Raw genomic sequence first — 21676 nt, 5'->3', positions numbered from 1 at the left:
CTGTTACCTTTACATCTTTCCAAAATCTGTCTACATATCTGCTCCTCTACCTCCCGCTGGCTGTTGGGAGGCCTGTAGTAAACCCCCAACATCGTGACTGCACCCTTCCTATTCCTGAGCTCCACCCATATTGCCTCGCTGCATGACCCCTCTGTGGTGTCCTCCCGTAGTACAGCTGTGATATTCTCCTTAACCAGTAATGCAACTCCCCCACCCCTTTTACATCCCCCTTTATCCCGCCTGAAGCTTCTAAAGCCTGGAACATTTAGCTGCCAATCCTGCCCTTCCCTCAACCAAGTCTCTGTAATAGCAACAACATCATATTTCCAAGTACTAATCCAAGCTCTAAGTTCATCTGCCTTACCTGTTATACTTCTCGCATTGAAACAAATGCACTTCAGATCACCAGTCCCGCTGTGCTCAGCAACATCTCCCTGCCTGCTCTTCCTCTTAGTCCTATGGCCTTAGTTACTATGTCCTCCTCATTTATTTCACTAGCTGTCCTACTGCTCTGGTTCCCACCCCCCTGCCACACTAGTTTAAACCCTCCTGAGTAACATTAGCAAACCTTGCAGCCAGGATATTAGTGCCCCTCCAGTTGAGATGCAACCCGTCCTTCTTGTACAGGTCCCATCTGTCCCTGAAGAGATCCCAATGATCCAGATATCTGAAACCCTCCCTTCTACACCAGCTGCTCAGCCACGTGTTTAGCTGCACTATCTTCCTATTTCTAGCCTCACTGGCACGTGATCATTATTATCCAAGTGTCCATTTATCACATCCTTTAGAATAGATTTGATCATTTTCCCTACTATTGATGTAAGGCTAACAGGTCTGTAGTTCCCTGTTTTCTCTGTCCCTCCCTTCTTAAATAGTGGGGTGACATTTGCCAGCTTCCAATCTGCAGGAACTGTTCCAGAATCTATAGAATTGTGGGAGATGATCACCAATGCATTCATTATCTCCATAGCTGCCTCTTTCAACATTCTGGAATGCAGAATATCAGGTCCCGGAGACTTATCAACATTTAGCCCCATTAATTTCTCCAATACAACCTTCTTACTAATACTAATTTCCTTCAATTCCTCATTCTCTCTAGTCCCTTGGATCTCCAATTCTGGGAGATTTCCTGTATCTTTCTCAGTGAAGACAGACACAAAGTAATAATTTAGCTTCTCTGCTCTTTCTCTATTCCCCATTATAAATTCTCCTGAATCTGCCTATAATGGACCCACATTTGTCTTAGCCAAACATTTCCTTTTTACGTACCTCTTGAAGCTTTTACAGTCCACTTTTATGTTTTTTGCCACTTTACGTTCATATTCTATTCTCCCTTTCTTTATCAGTTCCTTGGTCCTCCTTTGCTGTATTCTAAAATCCTCCCAATCCTCAGGTTTACTACTATTTCTGGCAACTTTGTAGGCCTTTTCTTTTAATCTTATAAAATCCTTAACTTCCTTTGTTAGCTACAGTTGACTGACTTTTTTTGGATTTTGTGCCTTGAAGGAATGTATAGTTGCTGTAAACTATGTAATAATTCGTTAAAGACTGTCCATTGCGTATGTACAGTCATACCTCCATAATTTCCTTTGTTTAGATTTAACACCCTGGCTTCAGCTTGAACTACCTCACTTTCAAACATAATGTAAACGTCTGTCATATTATGGTCACTCACCCCTAAAAGTTATTTTACAACAAAATTATTAATTAGCCCTTTCTCATTACATAATACTAGATCTAAAATAGACTGTTCTCCAGTCAGCTCCTCAACATACTGCTCTAGAAAATCATCCCTAACACACTCCAGAAACTCATCCTCCACAGCAGTAGTAGTCATTAAGTTCACCCAGTCTGTATGTGGATTGTAGTCACCCATGATTACTGTATTACCCATGCTACATGCTTCTCTAATCTCCTGATTAATACCATGCCCCACACTACCACTACTGATTGGTGTCCTATAAACAACTCCTAGCAATGTTTGCTGCCCTTTGCTGTTTCTTAGCTCCATCCAAACAATTCCACATTTTGTTCTTCCGATCTGAGATCCTTCCTTACGAATCCCTTATTATCAGTGCAACACCACCTCCTTTTCCTTTTTGCCTGTCCTTCCTAAATGTCGAATATCCTTGAAAATTCAGTTCCCAGTCTTGGTCATCCTGTAGCCATATTTCTGTAATGGCAATTAAGTCAGACGCATTTACCTCTATTTGTGCCTTTAATCATGTACCTCGTTGCGAATTCTGCATGCATTCAGGTAGAGTGCCTTTAACTTTGTCTTTTGACATTATTCTGCATTCTAAGCCTAGTTGATGCCTTTGTTTCGCCTGCCTTCTAATTTCGCTTGCTATTTTCTACTTCCTGTTACCAACTTTACTTCCTTCCAATTTGAGATACCCCTCAAGTTCCCACCTCCCTGACAAGCTAATTTAAACCCTCCGCAACTACACTAGCAAATCTCCCTTCCCTTTAGATTAAATGTTCTAGGCAATCTGGGTACATCAGTGAGACTTTTAACACTAATTGGAAGCTGAGTTGTTATTAATAGGCTTATCTCAAGAGAGTCTTCTGTCAGACAGGTCCTTCAGAAAATAATTTCCTTATCCAATAAATTTCAAAAGGAAACATGCAACGATTCCAACTTTAGTGAGTTTGCTGATTGGGCTAACTACAAAGCCCAATCCCAATTTCCTAGCCATTATGTTTTGCAGAAGTGACCAGACATGCTTGATTTTATACATCTGAAATGACACTCATTTTCAGTCAACAGTTAAAAAGCTCATTGGCTTCAGTTGATTCTGAGATCCACCACCTGTCTAATTTTCCCTAAATAGCATATTATGTTGAAACCTCTCCTATTCCAATTGCCCCGTCTTCTGAGCAGCAAGGGCTTAAGATGTACAAATCCCATGAATTAATGATCTCAGACTTAAATGGCTGACTTTTTGTTCCTACCTCATAATATAATTACTCTTCAGAACCATCATTCCATGCGCTATGGGGGACAACTTTCAATCTTGCTGCCTGGGCGGTAGCCTGGTGGCATGGATCAACCATTACAGAAAACACACGAGGTTCATTCTAAGGATTTCAATGGAATGAAAATCGGATGGGTTCCACAGCAACGCAGACAATTCACTCCACCAGGTTACTGCCCAGATGGCAAAGTTCAAAATGACCCCCATCCTGTCTACAGACAATGCAGAAATCTGTTCTCCTAGCAGCAGTTTAGATCAATGATTTAGGTGCGGCTTTGGATCCTAAGTCTTCCCAGATATAGTATTACTAGATCATTGAACAAATGCTTACTTGGTATCAATATTTTTAAGTTTGGACCACAGTCAGTCAGGAACAGTTCTGCAATTGAGTTCTGAATTACTCATTATCTTAACTTGGTTGTGTCAGAAAATGAAGCTTCATTTTTGGGAGAGAAGTGATTTCTGAATTTCAGAACAGTTAGCCTAATAATAGTAGTGCCGGAAGAGCACTTTGTGGGATGTTATCAATATTCTTCCAGAGAATGTAGAGGCTATAAGGAATAATAAAGAATTTGGGGACAATCATGTAGGTTTGTAAAAAAAAATTCCTTTCACAGTCTCTAGAACCTATTTAATTTAATTTTATTTTATTTTACATTTCTCACACCAATAGGAATTCCATTTGCTACTCAGTGTCATATAAAGTTTAATACAAATGACATGAATAATTATTTGTCTCAATTTTTTCTTATGTACTATCTTCTGTTGGCTGAAACATAGCAAACAGTGAGTGCTTGTTAGAGGAGGTATGTTGAAGCAGGGGGAAATAGTGTGCTGCCTCAGGGCTCAATGTTGGCACCATTACTGTTTCTAATTTACATAAATAACTTGGATTCAGAAGAGTGTTGGAATTGAAAAATAAAATATTGGTGGACGGGTTGCACCTCAACAGAGCTGGGAACAACATCCTCATGGGAAACTATGGCAAAGGATTTAAACTAATTTGGCAGGGCGATGGGCACTAGGATGAAACATTAGAGAAAAAAGGTGCACAGAGGACACAGAGAGTAAAGAACAGCCCAGAAATAGGAGGGATCAGACAGTTGGCAAAATTGCTTAAATATATATGTGGTGTAGTAAATAAGGTTGGTGAGCTTCAGGCACAAGCTGCCACATGGGACTTTAATCTAGTGGTAATAACAGACACCTGGGTCAAACAAGGGAAGGATTGGGAATTTAACATTCCTGGATACAAGTTTTTTAGGAAAGGTAGGGGAGAAAAAAAGTGAAAGCAATACTGGGGATGGATAATGTAGTAAGGGATTAAATTTGACAACCCCTGAAAACAGGTGCAGGAATCATAATGTGTGATTGGCCTGCGCCTGTTGATTGCAATGCACACCAACATTGGCTGCCTGCTCATTTCAATGATTTCACGATTGAGAGGCTGGAGGCATATGCAGCTGGCCAATATTGTGAGTGGTTAGCACCACTAAGAGATAGCCTGCACTGCTTAAAGGGTGGGGTGCATTATGGCTGGAGGAGGTGCTGGCAGTCATGTAGGAAGTGGATTTGACCTGGGAAATATTGAAGACTGTCATAACATGAGAAAGAGTGGGATCCAAGGTTTTCTGATGCTGCACTGGAGGCCTTGGTGGAGTAAGTGGAAAGGAGGAGAGATGCCCTGTACCCTCAGGGGGTCAAGAAGCCATTCAGACAAACGTTCAGAAGGCATTGGGAGCAGATAGCTGTGGATATCAATGCTAGGAGTCTAACCCCAAGAACTTGGATTAGTGCTACAAGAAGTTTAATAACTTCACAAGAGTGGTCAAGGTCAGTGAATTCATCTTCAAATGCTATATCCTACAAGCTGCACCATTAGCTACAGACACTGCTCAAGTCACCACATGCCCATCACTTGCCTGCAAACAATTTCTGTCAATCACAACTTGCACCTAACATTCAAATGCTTCACATCACCCTCACACAGTTAGCACTGCTGCTAGCCTCACACCCACAGCTCACAGATTGCATACACTGCCAGCTATTCCACCATGACAGTCACATCACCCAAACAGATTGCACGACACTCACCAATACACTTCTCTCTCTCTCTTGCTGGACAAGGTGGTGCACAACTGGGGACAAAAGGAGCTAATGGAGGGGGATAGGAGGACCTGCACATCTTGATCCCCTTTCAGGAGACAGTGCTGGCCATTATTGGAATGGATAGTGTTGACAACGGTATCTTCATACCTAATCCTTCTCTCACATTTCTTTATCCTGTCAATCCACACTTGCTTCTGATTTATGAGCTGCAGATGGTGTAACCATGCACCTCTTACTTTCCCCCACTTTCCCACACCACAACTTAACCCTTCTGTCTTTCTCATTTCAGATACCCAAGAACTGCAAACTGGCCATGCAGTGGAGGAACGGCAAGACAGCGATGATGAAAACATAGTCACTCGATTTCACACTTGCAGCCACCAGCTCAGATACTGACACTGCATGTAATTTACAGGAAAGCATAGAGGTGGGATCATGGAGAGACATTGGGAAGGAGTGGCCTGCAACCAGACAGGGGGGGCAAGGATAGTGCAGGTACCAGCTGACTGGAGGAGAAGGTTGCACGCATGTTCTGCTGCTGAGGACTCAGATGAGCACTTTGATGGGGCGATCTCAGGAAGTTTGTTGAGGGGTAAGCACAATGAAATCCTTGGTGCATTGGGAAGCCTGCCAGAAAGCCTATGGTCAATGTCAGGAAACATGGAGGAGTCTAGCACCAACTTGGCACAAGGCTTTGTGCAAAGCTTGGAACCCATCTTTTCCAGCATGGCAATGGTGACCCACTCTGTTCACATGCTTGTGGACCCAACCATAAGGCAGTGTCTGATGGCCAACGTCATAGCTTCCATTGCAGTACCTGAGTGCTGCAATGGAAACTCAGCTTGCTGCCATGCAAGCTCTAACTACTGCAATCATGGCTCTGGATTACAGTGTGCAAAGGGGCTTGCAGCAACCCAGCGATCTGCCCTCTGACAGATTACAAGGATTGCTGAGTGGTTTTGCCAAGGAAGTGGCAGTGGCTCAGAAACATGAACCCACTGTACTCTCTCAGGAAAACAGCATTCCTCCTCCTACCCTTGCTGCTCCACCACTTCCCTTGCAGTTGCCTGGCAGCTAGCCAGCCCAGACTGCTGCTGCTTATGCCAAGATGGTGCAGTCTGCAGCGGGCCTTCCAGGCAGGGCCATCTGCAGTCTCCCCCCACTGCAAGTCAAAAGCGTTTTACCAGCCAGGCTGCAGCCACTGGGTAACTGCATAGCAGCACTAGGGCAGGCAAAACCACATTGAAGACAAACACTAAGGAATACAAAAGGTTAATTATTGACTTCTGTATGCAATATGGCATGATTTCATTCATAAATTTGGTTTGGTGTGAATTCACCAACAGTGCTATTGGGGAGGGAGTTCCAGGATTTTGATCCAGTGTTAGTGAAAGAATGATGATATATTTCCAAGTCAGGATGGTGTGTGGCTTGGAGGGGAACATGCAGGTGGTGGTGTTCCCACGCGTCTGCTGCCCTTGTCCTTCTAGGTGGAAGAGTCGCAGGTTTGGAAGGTGCTGTCGAAGGAGGTATGGTGAGTTGCTGCACTGCATCTTGTATATGGTACACACTGCTGCCATCAGTAGTGGAAGGAGTGGATGTTTAAGTTGGTGGATCAAGTGGCCTGCTTTGGCCTGAATTGTGTCGAGCTTCCTGAGTGTTGTTGGAGCCGCACTCATCCAGGCGACTGTGACTTATGCCTTGTAGATGATGGACAGGCATTGGGGAGTCAGGAGGTGGATGGTGAATTCTACGGAATGAAGTGGGGTAAGTGGAGCATATTTCAGCAGGAGAGCATTTGGGGAATAGTGATCATAATATCATCAGGTTTAGAATAGTTATAGTACAATCAAGCTTTAAAATGTTTAACTGGAGGAGGCTAACTTCAGTGAGTTCAAAAGGGATCTGACCCAAGTGGATTTGAATCAAAAAGTGTCAGGCAAAACAATAATTGAACAATGGGAGGCTTTCAAGATGGAGGTGTTTTGGGTATAGACAGACACGTTTCTATGAGGGGGAAGGGCACCCAAAGCTAGAGCTCCCTGAATGACAAAAGATATATTAAGAAACAGAAAAAAGGAAGCTTTTGACAATCGTAAGGTTCATAATACAGTCGGAAAGCAAGTTAAATATAGAAAGTACAGTAAAGATCTAAAAAAGGAAAGAGAAGCAAAGAGAGTATAAGAATTGATTAGTAACTAGCATAAAGGGAAACCCAGAAGTATTTTATAAACATATAAATAATAAAAGGATTGTCAAAGGAAAGGCTAGCTGATTAGGGACCAATAAGATATTTTTATGGAAGCAGAGGGCAAGGCTGAATTGTTAAATGAATACTTTGCATCTATCTTCATTAGAGAAAAGGATGCTGCCAATTTAACAGTAAAAGAGGAGGCAGTAGCAATATTGGATAAAAAAATAAAGAGGAGATACTTAAAAGGTTGGCAGTCCTCAAAGCAGAAATGTAACCTGATCTGTATGCGATACATCCTAGGTTACTGAGGGAAGTAAGGGAGGAAAGTGTGGAGGCTGTGATCACAATCCTTCAATTCTCCTTGGCTATGGGGTATTGTTAGAAGGTTAGAGGATTGCAAATGTTACACCCTGTTTAAAAAAGGGAGAAGAGGTAAACCTGGCATGAACTGGGATCGACACCAACAAGTTGCACCACGGACATTTGACAAAATTATTTACTCATTCAAGGACATGGGGGCAATTAATTTGTATATAAATTGTACAGCTAACCTAATGCCATCAAAACACAGTCCAATTTAAAATGCATTTCTCCCTATTTAGTGAGTACCTAGCATTGTTTTTGCTTGCACAAGTAGTCAATGTCTGCCCACACACTTGATGTAGCGATGCAGAGAATCTGGATCTGTCAGGTGTGATCTTGATCTCTTTCTCTCCCCTCTCGCTCTCTCTCTCTCCTCTCTCTGTGTCAATTCCTCTCCTCTCTCTGTGTCCATCTCTCTCTCACCCCTCTCTGTGTTCATCTCTCTCTCTCCCCTCTCTGTGTCCATCTCCACCCCTCTCTTTCTCCCCTCTCTGTGTCCATCTCTCTCCCCCTCTCTCTCCTTCCTCTGTGTCCATCTAGCTTCCCCTTTTCTCTCCCCCTCTCTCATCCCACTCTGTCTCCTCCTCTCTTTCCCCCCCTCTCTCTTTTCCCCCCCTCTCTCTTTTCCCCCCCTCTCTCTTTTCCCCCCCTCTCTCTTTTCCCCCCCTCTCTCTTTTCCCCCCCTCTCTCTTTTCCCCCCTTCTCTCTTTTCCCCCCCTCTCTCTTTCCCCCCCCTCTCTCTTTCCCCCCCCCTCTCTCTTTCCCCCCCCCTCTCTCTTTCCCCCCCCCTCTCTCTTCCCCCCCCCTCTCTCTTTCCCCCCCCCTCTCTCTTTCCCCCCCCCTCTCTCTTTCCCCCCCCCTCTCTCTTTCCCCCCCCTCTCTCTTTCCCCCCCCTCTCTCTTTCCCCCCCCTCTCTCTTTCCCCCCCCTCTCTCTTTCCCCCCCCTCTCTCTTTCCCCCCCCTCTCTCTTTCCCCCCCCTCTCTCTTTCCCCCCCCTCTCTCTTTCCCCCCCCTCTCTCTTTCCCCCCCCTCTCTCTTTCCCCCCCCTCTCTCTTTCCCCCCCCTCTCTCTTTCCCCCCCCTCTCTCTTTCCCCCCCCTCTCTCTTTCCCCCCCTCTCTCTTTCCCCCCCCTCTCTCTTTCCCCCCCCTCTCTCTTTCCCCCCCCTCTCTCTTTCCCCCCCCTCTCTCTTTCCCCCCCCTCTCTCTTTCCCCCCCCTCTCTCTTTCCCCCCCCTCTCTCTTTCCCCCCCCTCTCTCTTTCCCCCCCCTCTCTCTTTCCCCCCCCTCTCTCTTTCCCCCCCCTCTCTCTTTCCCCCCCCTCTCTCTTTCCCCCCCCTCTCTCTTTCCCCCCCCTCTCTCTTTCCCCCCCCTCTCTCTTTCCCCCCCCTCTCTCTTTCCCCCCCCTCTCTCTTTCCCCCCCCTCTCTCTTTCCCCCCCCTCTCTCTTTCCCCCCCCTCTCTCTTTCCCCCCCCTCTCTCTTTCCCCCCCCTCTCTCTTTCCCCCCCCTCTCTCTTTCCCCCCCCTCTCTCTTTCCCCCCCCTCTCTCTTTCCCCCCCCTCTCTCTTTCCCCCCCCTCTCTCTTTCCCCCCCCTCTCTCTTTCCCCCCCCTCTCTCTTTCCCCCCCCTCTCTCTTCCCCCCCCTCTCTCTTCCCCCCCTCTCTCTTCCCCCCCCTCTCTCTTTCCCCCCCCTCTCTCTTTCCCCCCCCTCTCTCTTTCCCCCCCCTCTCTCTTTCCCCCCCCTCTCTCTTTCCCCCCCCTCTCTCTTTCCCCCCCCTCTCTCTTTCCCCCCCCTCTCTCTTTCCCCCCCCTCTCTCTTTCCCCCCCCTCTCTCTTTCCCCCCCCTCTCTCTTTCCCCCCCCTCTCTCTTTCCCCCCCCTCTCTCTTTCCCCCCCCTCTCTCTTTCCCCCCCCTCTCTCTTTCCCCCCCCTCTCTCTTTCCCCCCCCTCTCTCTTTCCCCCCCCTCTCTCTTTCCCCCCCCTCTCTCTTTCCCCCCCCTCTCTCTTTCCCCCCCCTCTCTCTTTCCCCCCCTCTCTCTTTCCCCCCCCTCTCTCTTTCCCCCCCTCTCTCTTTCCCCCCCTCTCTCTTTCCCCCCCTCTCTCTTTCCCCCCCTCTCTCTTTCCCCCCCCTCTCTCTTTCCCCCCCCTCTCTCTTTCCCCCCCTCTCTCTTTCCCCCCCCTCTCTCTTTCCCCCCCCTCTCTCTTTCCCCCCCCTCTCTCTTTCCCCCCCCTCTCTCTTTCCCCCCCCTCTCTCTTTCCCCCCCCCTCTCTCTTTCCCCCCCCCTCTCTCTTTCCCCCCCCCTCTCTCTTTCCCCCCCCCTCTCTCTTTCCCCCCCCTCTCTCTTCCCCCCCTCTCTCTTCCCCCCCTCTCTCTTCCCCCCCTCTCTCTTCCCCCCCTCTCTCTTCCCCCCCTCTCTCTTCCCCCCCTCTCTCTTCCCCCCCTCTCTCTTCCCCCCCTCTCTCTTCCCCCCCTCTCTTTCTCCCCCCCCTCTCTTTCTCCCCCCCCTCTCTTTCTCCCCCCCCTCTCTTTCTCCCCCCCCTCTCTTTCTCCCCCCCCTCTCTTTCTCCCCCCCCTCTCTTTCTCCCCCCCCTCTCTTTCTCCCCCCCCTCTCTTTCTCCCCCCCCTCTCTTTCTCCCCCCCCTCTCTTTTTCCCCCCCCCTCTCTTTTTCCCCCCCCCTCTCTTTTCTTCCCCCCCCCTCCCTCTCTTCTCTCTTTTTTTCCCCCCCCCTCCCTCTCTTCTCTCTTTTTTTCCCCCCCCCTCCCTCTCTTCTCTCTTTTTTTCCCCCCCCCCTCCCTCTCTTCTCTCTTTTCCGCCCCCCGCCCTCTCTTTCTGACAGTTGCAGAGAGCAGGAACTCTCCCCTGAGCATCTTAGTGATTGGTCAGTTTAAAAAAAATTCACAGCCATCAGTTTCACAGCTGACAGGTGCTGGGAGTGAGAACAGCAGCTTCCGAACTCAGGACAAGTTCAGGGTTTTAGGCAGGCTTTAAAATAAAAATTGGAACCAACCAGAAATCTCTAAACTTGTCCTGAGTTCAGAAGCCATTGTCTGCACCCAGCACCTGCCAGCTGTGAAACTGACAGATATGAACTTTTTTTTAAGTCAGACCTTCTCAGAAGAAGAAGTCAATGGGAAATTTCTCATTCCTGAAATGACCAGTCACGGACCTCAAAATATTTAACGCGGACACTGGTGTCCATGTACAGACATGTTGCCCAGCCCTGGGCATGACAGGCCAGTCAGTTTAACACCTATAGTGGGGAAACTTCGTAGACACACTAATCCAGGACAAAATGAATTGGCATTTGGAAAAGAATGGGCTAATAAATGAAAGTCAGCGTGGATTGTTACAGGCAAATCATGTTTGACTAACTTGATTGAATTGTTTGATGAAGTATTGGAGATAATTGATGAAGGTAGTATAGTTGATGTTTGTGTATATGGACTTTCCATTTGGTGAAGTACCACATAAGAGACTTGTTAGCAAAATGAGAGCCCATGGGATTAAAGTGTCAGTATGACTTCAAATTGGTTAAGGGACAGAAAGTGGAAAGTAACTTTTTCAGACTGGTGGGGGAGGTATACAGTGATGTTCCCCAGGGGTCAGTAATTAATCACTGCTCTTTTTGATATATAATAATGAGTTGGACTTGGGTCTACAAGGCATAATTTCAAAGTCTGCACTTGACACAAAACTTGGAAATGTAATAAACAATGAGAAGGATAGTAACGGGACATAGTTAGACTGGTGAAATGGGGAGACTCATGGCAGATGAAATTTAATGCAGAAAAGCATGATGTGACACATTTGACAGGAGGAATGAGGAGATGCACAATGAATTAAATGGTGCAATTTTAAAGGGGATACAGGAACAGAGAAACCTGAGGGTGTACACAAATCATTGAAGGTGGCAGGACAAGTTGAGAAGGCTGTTAAAAAAGTGTATGGGATGCTTGACTTTATTAATAGATGAATAGTGTACCAAAAAACAGAATTTATGCGAAACCTCTAGAAAACACTGGTTAGGCCTCAATTGGATTATTGTGTTCAATTATGGACATCATATTTTTGGAAGGATGTTAAGACCTTGGAGCGAGTGCAGAAGAAATGGAACCAGATATGAAAAAATGCAGTTATACGAGAGACTAAAAAAGCTGTGGTTGTTTTCCTTAGACCAGAGAGGTTAAGAGGAGATTTGATAGCGGCGTTCAAAACCATGAATAGTTTTGATGAATAAGGAGAATCTATTTCCAGTGGCAGAATGGTCAGTAGCCAGAGGGCACAGATTTAAGATATATGGTGAAAGAACCAGGGTGACATGAGGAATTTTTTTTTTAAACATAGGATTATTATGACCTGGAATGCCGGAAAGGGTGGTGGGAGGAGATTCAATAGTAATTTTCAAAGGAGAAGTGGATAAATATTTGAAGGGAAATCATTTTCAAGGCTAAAGGGAAAGAGCAGAGGAGTGAAAGTATTTGGACAGCTCTGCTAAAAAGCCGCACAGGCATTAAGTGGCCAAATGGTCTCCTTCTGTGCTGTATCGTTCTATGATAGGTGTATTAAAATGTAAGTAAATGCAGAACTACACTTACAATTTCCTATTAACATGGATTCCCCAGCTAGAAGAAAAGGCTCATCTGAAGGGTTTTGGTTGTTGCTAATGGTCTTATGTCATTAATTGTAACTAATCATCTTACCAAGTATTGGGTTAAGATAATAAAAATACTTTCTGAATCACAAACCCAATTGATTTAGTTAAGTATAATCCCAAAACAGATTCCGCAAGAATGAAATTAGAATGCAGCAGACCAGGACATTGTTTTCCTATTATCTATGTAACAGCACAAAGGACCTCATTCTCTGATGCAACAATGAAGACTACTGCTGTCTCTAAAGGTAGTGAATTGATTGCATTTAAGTCTATTTATAATATCAACGACTACAATTTCCTGGCTACATTTCTTTACCAGCTACAAAAATATTGTAGTATGCCCACATATTTCTGCTTTAGTATTAGAAAGCCACCACTGATCATATTGTCGTTTCTAAACTCATGATTTAAGTAATCAACCACAAAGTGGTCAGTCTTTGTACATTTTTTCGTAATCACTCTTTTCACCTTACATACAATATGCTGTAGAGTTGACATTAAATCTTGCACCTAAAGCTAATTTTAATTTAGGACTTTAGTGTATTTGATACAACAAATACATTAAAACATTGTGACAGAAAGAATTACATTCAGTTAGAAACCATTATGGCTTGCAATGATCTGATCTGATCCTGTAGTTTAAAGCGGTATTCATGGCTATCAACCATTTTCTTTCAGCAGAAAGCCCTCACAGCCCCCTCAAAAATAGTTATTCTCAAACTTTAGAAAAGTATAAGGTAAAAGTTCTTTTAAAAGATAAAGTCAGCATAAATTCATAAATATTGTTAGTGTTGTACTCACAAGCTCTACCTTTGAATCAGGAATCAAAATGAGTAATATGAATTTGTTAGCTCTCCACACGATTCTCTAGTAAATCCGAAAGAACCAGAAACGGCTAGCCAACAAAATGTGACATTTACATCTGTCTCCGTTTACAGAAGGTCAAAGGAAAGCTTTCTAATTCCATTCAAGGTTTGTACAAGCCAATGGTTTGCTCTGAGTGAATATATCAGGAAAATAAATTTTGTATTCTGGCATTAACAATTCCCTGTTGACCCAAAAAAAATTTTATGGTGAAAGACGGAGCAGAGCAGGAAGCACAACCTTCCTGTATTTGGCAAAAGACCAAGAGGCTGGCTTTAAAGAATGCCGAAGAGGAGAGATATGTCTGGAATGTAAGCTAGACATAAATACACAATGTTTAGTGATGGTGGTTGTCTGAGTAAGGCTCGTGAACAGAGTTATATATCCTGATCTTGGAAAACTAATATGACATGGAAAGAAAACTGGCTTCAGTCAATGCAAATATCTGGCAAACTATATATAATTTTAGCTCAGACTGGCCTAGTTCAGCAAGGAATCAAATCTGATTGGTTGTTTAATTGTATTAATTTGAGGGCTTTAATTTGGTCTTTATTGCAAGGGAAATTATGGGAGTGCAGGAATAAAGAAGTCTTGCTACAATTGAACAGGGTTTTGGTGAGACCACATCTGGAATACTGTGTGCAGTTTTGGTTTCCAAATTTAAGAAAGGATATACTTGCATTGGAGGGGGTACAGTAAAGATTTTCTAAATTGGTCCCTGGGATGAGGGGGTTGTCCTATGAGATGAGGCTAAGTAAATTGGGCCTATATTCTCTGGAATTTAGAAGAATGAGGGGCGATCTCATTGAAGGGACTGGATAGGATAGACACTGAGAGATTGTTTCCAATGGTCAGGGAATCTAAATCACGGGGGCACAGTCGCAGGATAAAGGACTGATCATTTAGGACTGAGATGAGGAGAAATTATTTCACTCAAAGGTTTGTGGATGCTGCATTGTTGAATACATTTAAGGCTGGGACAGACAGATTTTTGGTCTCTCGGAATCAAGGGATACAGCGAGTGGGTGGGAAAGTGGAGTTGAAGCTTAAGATTGTGTTGATTGTGTTGAATGACAGAGCACGCTCAATGGGCCATATGGACTACTCCTGCTCCTATTTCTTGTGTTCTTGTGAGGGGTCTAATAGAAATAAAGCGTTTATTTCGTATCACTGAAGTCACAGGCCAGAGCCCCAAAGGTGGAAATCACGCATTTAAGCAATGGGTTAAATTGAATCATAAGTTCTCAGGCAATTTAGGCTGAAGAGCACCTTCATGACAGACATATATCAAGGTGTGATATATACCCGTAGTTTTGATCCAAACAGCAAAAGGAACTGCATATTAGGCAAAGTACCAAAAGGCCTTGGAAGAAAATAGAATATGATCGAATTAAAGCAGATGGAAGAAACTTACAAGGAATTATTGGAGACTTCTTTGACATGAGATTGGCAGAACCCTGGAGAAATGGCATAAGCCACTAAAAATGGCTATGTAATTTCTCCAGGGTTTCTGGTGATCTGCCAAAGTTATTACAGGAGATTGGAAGCCTTCATCCTTCTTCATGGCCACTGTCTGAGGCTGAACAACACCACTTGCAACCTTGGCGTATTATTTGACCCAGAGATGGATTTCCGACTCCATATCCAGTCCGTCCCCAAGGTCGCCTACTTCCACCTCCGAAACATCTCCCCCTGCCTTAGCTCATCTTCTGCTGAAACACTCATCCATGCCTTTGTTACTTCTAGACTTGACTATTCCAATGTTTTCTTGGCTAGTCTCCCACTTTGCACCCTCCATAAACTTGAGCTCATCCAAAGCTCTGCTGCCGGTATCCGTACCCACTCCAAGTCCTGTTCAGCAGCATCCCTGTGCTCGCTGACCTACATTGGCCCTCAGTCCAGCAACATCTTGATTTTTTAAAATTCTGGTCCTAGTTTCATATCCCTCCATAGTCTCACCTCTCTCTATCTCTAACCTCCTCCAGCCTTACAACCTTCCAACATCTTTGCACTTTTCCAATTCTGCATATTCCCGATTTTCATTACGCCAATGACTTCAGCTGTTTAGGCCCGAAGCTCTGGAATTCTGTCCCTAAAACTCCGTGCCTCTGTCTCTTCCTTTAAGATGCTCCTTAAAACCTACCTGTTTAATGACGTTTTTGATCACTTGTCCTAATGTCTTGTTATGTTTCTCAATGTCAAATTTTATTTGATAATTGCCCCTGAGAAGCAACTTGGGATACTTTGTTACTTTAAAAGAGAGATATATGTGTGTATATATAAAACATATATACACACAGATACAAGTTGCTGTTAATTCTTTTAGAAATTCAGAGTCATTCAAGATCATTATCTTTTACATTCTGCTTAATACTCTAGAGTCTTTGAAATAGACTGACAGACTGTGATAAAAAAAGAAGTCATAACAAAAATGAAAACTCATTGAGCATTTCATACTATTCCAAATGAACTTGGATCAAGGGAATTCCAGTGGTTTGCACAGAATATTTATTCAGTCATGCCACCAGACCACCAAGTATCTGGTCAAATGGCAAGATAGGAAAAACTGTTAAAATAGCAAAGATGCTTCTAGAAAATGAAAGAGAGCCCAGCACAGATCCTAACCTTGCTTCTTCTTCACTGATACAAAACACCAAATGAGAGACTGGGCAACTTTCCATATCAAAGACAGTTTGGCAGAAGAGTCAAAGCTCTCCTCTCTACAGCAGACTGTTTTCTGCAGTTTATGCCTACAGTACCCACAGGGGTTGTCCTGATTTCCCACTGTAATGTCAGCAAGAAAATCACACACTGTGAGGAATATTCCAACTGGACATGCTGTCAGAAAATCCTTGCACACAGCGGCTTTCTGATCAACTGCATAGTCTGTGTGAGGTCCTACTGGTGGTGTGGGGCCATGGAAACTTCCACCAACTATCTTTTAAACAGAGCTGCAACAAAATCAAGCTCTTACTGGATGATGAAAGCTTTCCTATGATGCTTGCACAACTTTCAAAATGAATGCTAAAAATAAATATTTATACAAACTGAAGTGAATACTAAGTATGATAAGCTTTTGGTTTTACTAAAGCCATGTTGAGCAATATAATATGTTACTGCAAACAAGCAAAACCACAACTTCATTCAAAGAACTGGATATGGCTCAACAAAAACAATGTCCCATTCCCTATTTATTTATACAAGCAGAGAGTGTTTTATTTTAAGGCACACATACTGAGTTAGAACCTAGGTTGATATATATGAGGGTGCATTGATTCAACCATTTTTTTAAACCTAAAAGCTTTGCAAGACAAACCTCAGCCTTCAGTGACTCAAAACATTAAATTAATGTAAATATTTTTCCAAGTAACCTTTTATCACACACCGCCTTAGGCATCAGTGAATTCCTAATTAATGTAATGGAGGTGAACAATGCAGTGGTTTGTTTCACCTTGGAGACTTCAAGTTCAATACAATCCAAATTAAATTGGATGAATGTTTCTGTTTTCTGCTCAGAGTAACAGTCTTAAGTGAGCTGAATTTGAACATTTTCAACTCAGTGACTTACATAAATTAGAATACACACCGAAGAAAAACGCCATTTGGTCCAACCAATCCATGCCGGCATTTATGCTGCACTTGAGCCTTCTCCTATCCTTCCTCATCTAACACTATCAGCATTACTCTCTATTCCCTCACCCTCATTAGCTTATCTAGCTTCCCCTTTAATGCATCCATACTTTTCGCCTCAACTGTGGTTCCCTGAATTCCCTAATTGATTTCTTGATTCTACATTGATAGTTTCTAGTTTTGCTCGTCCCCACAAGTAGAAACATTGGTCGGGATTTTACGATTTTACGACTGAAAAGTTGGTGGCGAACCCGCTTTGGTCTCGCCTGGGGATCCGACCCATATTTCACGGGTCCCCGGGCTTTAAGTGTATTGAGGCGGGACTTCCACCCGATTGAGGTAGCAGTGGCCACTGCTGGGACTACAGCCCAGTGAGAAGTGAAGATGCCGGGGAGCCAGGAAGGAAAGCAAGTTTTGGTTGCCTCGCCAGAGGTAATCAATTGGGCCCCGGCGAGGCAAGGATGGTCAGTTGGGGAGTCGGGGGGCGTGGTGGGTGTTGGGGGTGTTACAACCAGGTGAGAAAGGTGTCTAGGGGTCAGTTACTGTCTTCACCTGGTCTTATTGTAACAGGGTTTAATTTTTAAACACACTGTGTTTTGAGCTCCCCCTCTGTGAATCCTGGTTCACAGCTTTCCAATTTTAAGGCAAAGAGCTGAGCACACCAGATTATCTTTAGGTTTAAAGAAGAAAAGTGAAATTTATTTCACCTTAAACTTAAACTCTAATACGGTTAATACCTAATGATATAGGATGCGCCCACATTAGCATGCACATGCGATACACACATGCAAATAGAGACAGAAAAGAGCAGAAGAAAAATAAATTGGAGAGGTTTGAGGCAGTCTCTAAAGGGGATTTCTTACTGTTTCTGTGTTTCCAGCTCGCCGTAAAGTGCTTGATTGTAGATATATCTTACTTTTCGTTGGGGCCCAGTATTCTTCTTAAACCTTGTTCACTGTGGGAGACTTTTCTCTCTTGGGGTTCATAGGTCTACAATGGTTTCCAAAGCTGGTGAGAGTGAGATGAGAGCAGACAGGAAAAAGGCCTTCTCAGTCCAGGAGAAAAGTGTTTTTTGACTTCAGACACTGTTTTCTCCAATTTAAAACTCTCAGTTCAAAACGCTGCAACAGCCAGTTAGTCATGTGACTAAACATTGGTCTGACCACATCTGTGTTTGTGGATTCTGCTATCTTAGCAGTCAACCTGGAATGCTAGCTCACCACACCTTCAATGTCTGGTAATCAAAAGTCCATTGTTGGTTGAATATGTCAGGGCATGGTCCTTTGTCCTAACACTGTGTGTTACTATGCAAATGTATTTCCAGTCAGGGGTTTGCAATTTTAAGTTTTAATGTTCATGTGGCGAAATAATGTGTGCCTCAGTCTTGGCAGGTGGGGGGTTTGCCTGACACCTCCACACCCAGGGGAATGAATTGCGATTTGAAGAAAAACAGCGCATTTCATTACAAGGTTTGCGAGAAATATAAGATACAGAAAGAAAAAAACATGCATTTCTCTCATTCATTTCCATTCAATCACCAATCTTAAAAAGCCTATTAAAAATTGTCTTTTCTGGGTGTCCGGGCTGTTTTAATTTCCCCTTTTATTTTCTCAGGAGAGTTAATAGTGGGCAGGTCTATCCTGAACTCTCTGAGTCATGCAAAGGCTTTTGACTTCAGGGGATGGATGGTTCCTTTTTCCTCTGACTGTGGGGGAGGAGTCTTTGTTACTCTCTCCTTTGTTCTCTGGGACACTCCTACCTGCAGGTATTTGTGCAGACTTAACTGCACTCTTCTGTGACACTTCAACTAGGTGGGGCATCACCATCATGGTTTCTCTGCCCCCTAGAGGTCTCTCTTTGTCTCTGCAGGTTCCCGTAAATGCTGTTAGCAACTCTGGTGGGATGCGTCTAGAGTTTGCATTTATATGGGAGGATGTGGGGTCTAACATTTCACATTTTTTGGGGTTGGTTGACTGGATGGTAGGGGTTTTTATCTGGGATTCTTCCTGGACTTCTTTTAACCTGGCCTTGGTCACTTTTTCCCCTTCTCTTTCTGAACTTTTGCCAGCCGTGTGCCTGCCTGTCCCCTTTTGTTCTCGGCAGGGGTTCCTTACAGTTCACGAGCCCTCTGCTGGAAGGTCACCAGCCCTCTGCTGGAGGGTCCTCCTAACACTGGTACAGGACTTAAGGGTGTAGGTTTCACTGTAGGTTGGGGTTTCCCTCAACCTGGCACATCTGGCAACTCCTGCAGTACTCTACCATATCTTTGTGGAGTTTTGGCCAGTCAAACTGCTGTCTTATGCGGGCTTTGGTCTTTTGTATACCTGCATGTACAGCCACTATAGTCTCATGGGCCCTTCTTAATATTTCTCCCTGCTACCTCTGTGGCACCACTAACTGGTGAATTGCTGTACACTGCTTGCCCTCAGGTCTGTGAGGAGAACTCCATTTCCTCATCCTTTAAATAATAGCAGTCAGGGACTCCCTTTGCTTCACTTTCGGACTGGGCAGCCTGTGCTAACTTTTGTAATACTGGCTCAGCTCACTGAGCCTCACCTAGGAAAAATCCATTTAATTCATTCCCTGGGTCTCCTACCTTTCCAAAGAAAGTCTCAGACAGGCAGACTTCATGGTCATTTGCCTGCAGTGCAAATGCTGTCTCCTCTGGGGGAGTTGGTTTAATCATGGCCTGATCCACTACACATTCAGGGACTCTGCAGGGGACCATCTCCTGTCACTGCCCTGTCTCTCTGACCTTCTGCGGTGTTTCTTTCACTACTGGGGGGGGGCTACCAACCTCACCCCTGCCAAATCATTACGTAGGAGCAGGCCAACTCCATCCATAGGTAAACCATGGACAATTCCTACAGTCACCGGTCGTGAAACTAGGTCACACTCCAGATGCACCCAGTGTACAGGTACAGGCATACATTGTCCTCCAATACCATTCACCACCATTTTGGTGTTCACTGCACTCTCTGGGGGAAAGGCCAGACCTTTTCCCCGTAAAAGGGATCTGGTGGTCCCTGTGTCCCTGAGAATCACTATGGGGCTTGCTTGCCCCACTCCACTTACTTTCCCTTTAAACACAAAGCCCTGATAAGTTTTTTTTTCATGTTTGTACTTGCTGCTGTTCAATCTTCAGTCCGTTAACACCCTATCTGTACTAGTGCTTTGTCTTTCAACACACCATTAACATATTGTTTGCCTTTGCTCCATGACCTTTTGGTCAGCTATGTGGCCTTGTCCAATCTACACCTTCTCCTTTGTTATCTCTTGCCCCACTCTTGCTTTACTTGCTTAAAACCTTTGACATTTCTAATATTTGCCAGTTCCGAAGAAGGGTCACTGACCCGAAACGTTAACTCTGCTTCTCTCTCCACAGATGCTGCCAGACCTGCTGAGTATTTCCAGCATTTCTTGTTTTTATTTCAGATTTCCAGCATCTGCAGTATTTTGCTTTTATAATATAAGCTTCAGGAATCCTGTTAACTTTTCCTGAACTGGCCATAATAAGCTTCCTGGGTTGCACTCTTACTGCAGTTAAAGCCACCGCTTGCTCTGTGCTTTCCATCAGGGTCCTATCTGCACTGAGCGGGTGTGCCCTGATTAACCCTACCAGTTTTCCCTTCAGTTTCCAGCAGTCAGCTTTTAAATGCCCTGCCTTATTACAGTGGAAGCACACAGGTCTCCGGGTCCCACTCTTGCTCACAGCACCTTCCTTTTTGGCTGGAGGAGGGCCCTCTCTGTCTCCTGCTTTCCTTACTCTTCCAGGATTGCCTGGGCTCTTATCACCTTCCCATTGTTTGTCCTTTTCGGATTTGTGGGGGTGGTTAGGAAAGGTTCCCCCTGGGAAACTGACTTATAAATTAAACTCATCGGCCAGAACGGCTGTTTGCTGGGCTCCCTGAACCCGCTGCTCCTCTACAAGCGTCTTTATTGAGAGTGGGAGAGAGTTTTTAAATTCCTCCAACAGGATTACTTTCTCTGAGAGTCTCATAGCTGAGTTGTATTTTTAAAGCCCTCAGCCAGTTGCTTACTTCTTTCAAACTCCAGATGTTTGATTGGCTTGCTTTTTGAGGGTTCTAAACTTTTGGTGATGGGCTTTGGGTACTATTTCATATGCCCTGAGGATAGCATTTTTGGTCAGTTCATAATTTGATGAACTCTCATCTGGCAACAAGGAATAAACCTCATGGGCTTTTCTGGTTCGTTTGCTTTGCATTAAAAGAGACCAGGTCTCAGCTGGCCATTTTAGCTGCCTTGCCAGTTTCTCGAAAGACACAAAAAATGCTTCCATATCTTTTTCATTGAATTTTGGAATTAATTGAGCAAGTTTTGTCAGTCTCATACCCAGCCCTGAATCGTTTTCCTTCATATTGGCCATGCAATCACTAGGGTTTCTCTGTCGCCCCCTCCACCCCTCCACCAGTTAACTCAAGCCGCTTCAACTCACTTCGCATTCTTTCCAGAATATTCTTTCTCTCTTTCTCTCCTCTCTCTCTCTCTTTCCTTCTTCTGTCTTTCATTTTCTTCACGTTCCTTTTGGAAGGCTCTCTCTTTCTCCCTCTGTCTTTCCTTAAATTCCAGTTTCCTTTGTTCCAATTGTATCTTTATTAGCAGTAACCTGTCGGATTCTGCTTCGAACACTGCTTCTGCTTCTTCAGATTCAAGGGAAAAATGGTGGGCCACTAGCCTTAGGAGTTCAGACTTCCTAGCCTTGCCACGTACAGGGATCCCACACTGCTCAGCCATTTTTCTTAACTTTTCCATAGACAGTGCTTTTAACTTATCCCAAGTTACTTCACCCTGGCTTGGAGAGCTACTCACTTCAGTTGCAGACATGTTCGTATTCAGTCATACACAATCACAAGAAAACCTGTATTG

General features: G+C 44.5%; 1 protein-coding gene across 2 annotated transcripts in view; it reads right to left on the bottom strand.

Moving 5' to 3' along the window:
• The window catches only part of LOC137352804 (four and a half LIM domains protein 2-like), a 123331-nt gene extending 110078 nt beyond the window's left edge, over nt 1-13253 (bottom strand). For both annotated transcript variants that reach the window (XM_068018651.1, XM_068018661.1), the window contains exon 1: nt 13097-13253. The gene's annotated coding sequence lies outside the window, so the exon portion shown is untranslated. The remainder of the gene's footprint in view (nt 1-13096) is intronic.
• Nucleotides 13254-21676: the final 8423 nt, after the last annotated feature.

Source organism: Heterodontus francisci, chromosome 3, assembly GCF_036365525.1.
Source record: "Heterodontus francisci isolate sHetFra1 chromosome 3, sHetFra1.hap1, whole genome shotgun sequence".
Classification (NCBI taxonomy): domain Eukaryota; kingdom Metazoa; phylum Chordata; class Chondrichthyes; order Heterodontiformes; family Heterodontidae; genus Heterodontus; species Heterodontus francisci.
Note: the sequence above shows the minus strand (reverse complement) of the source record. Positions and strands in the feature narration are given on the sequence as shown.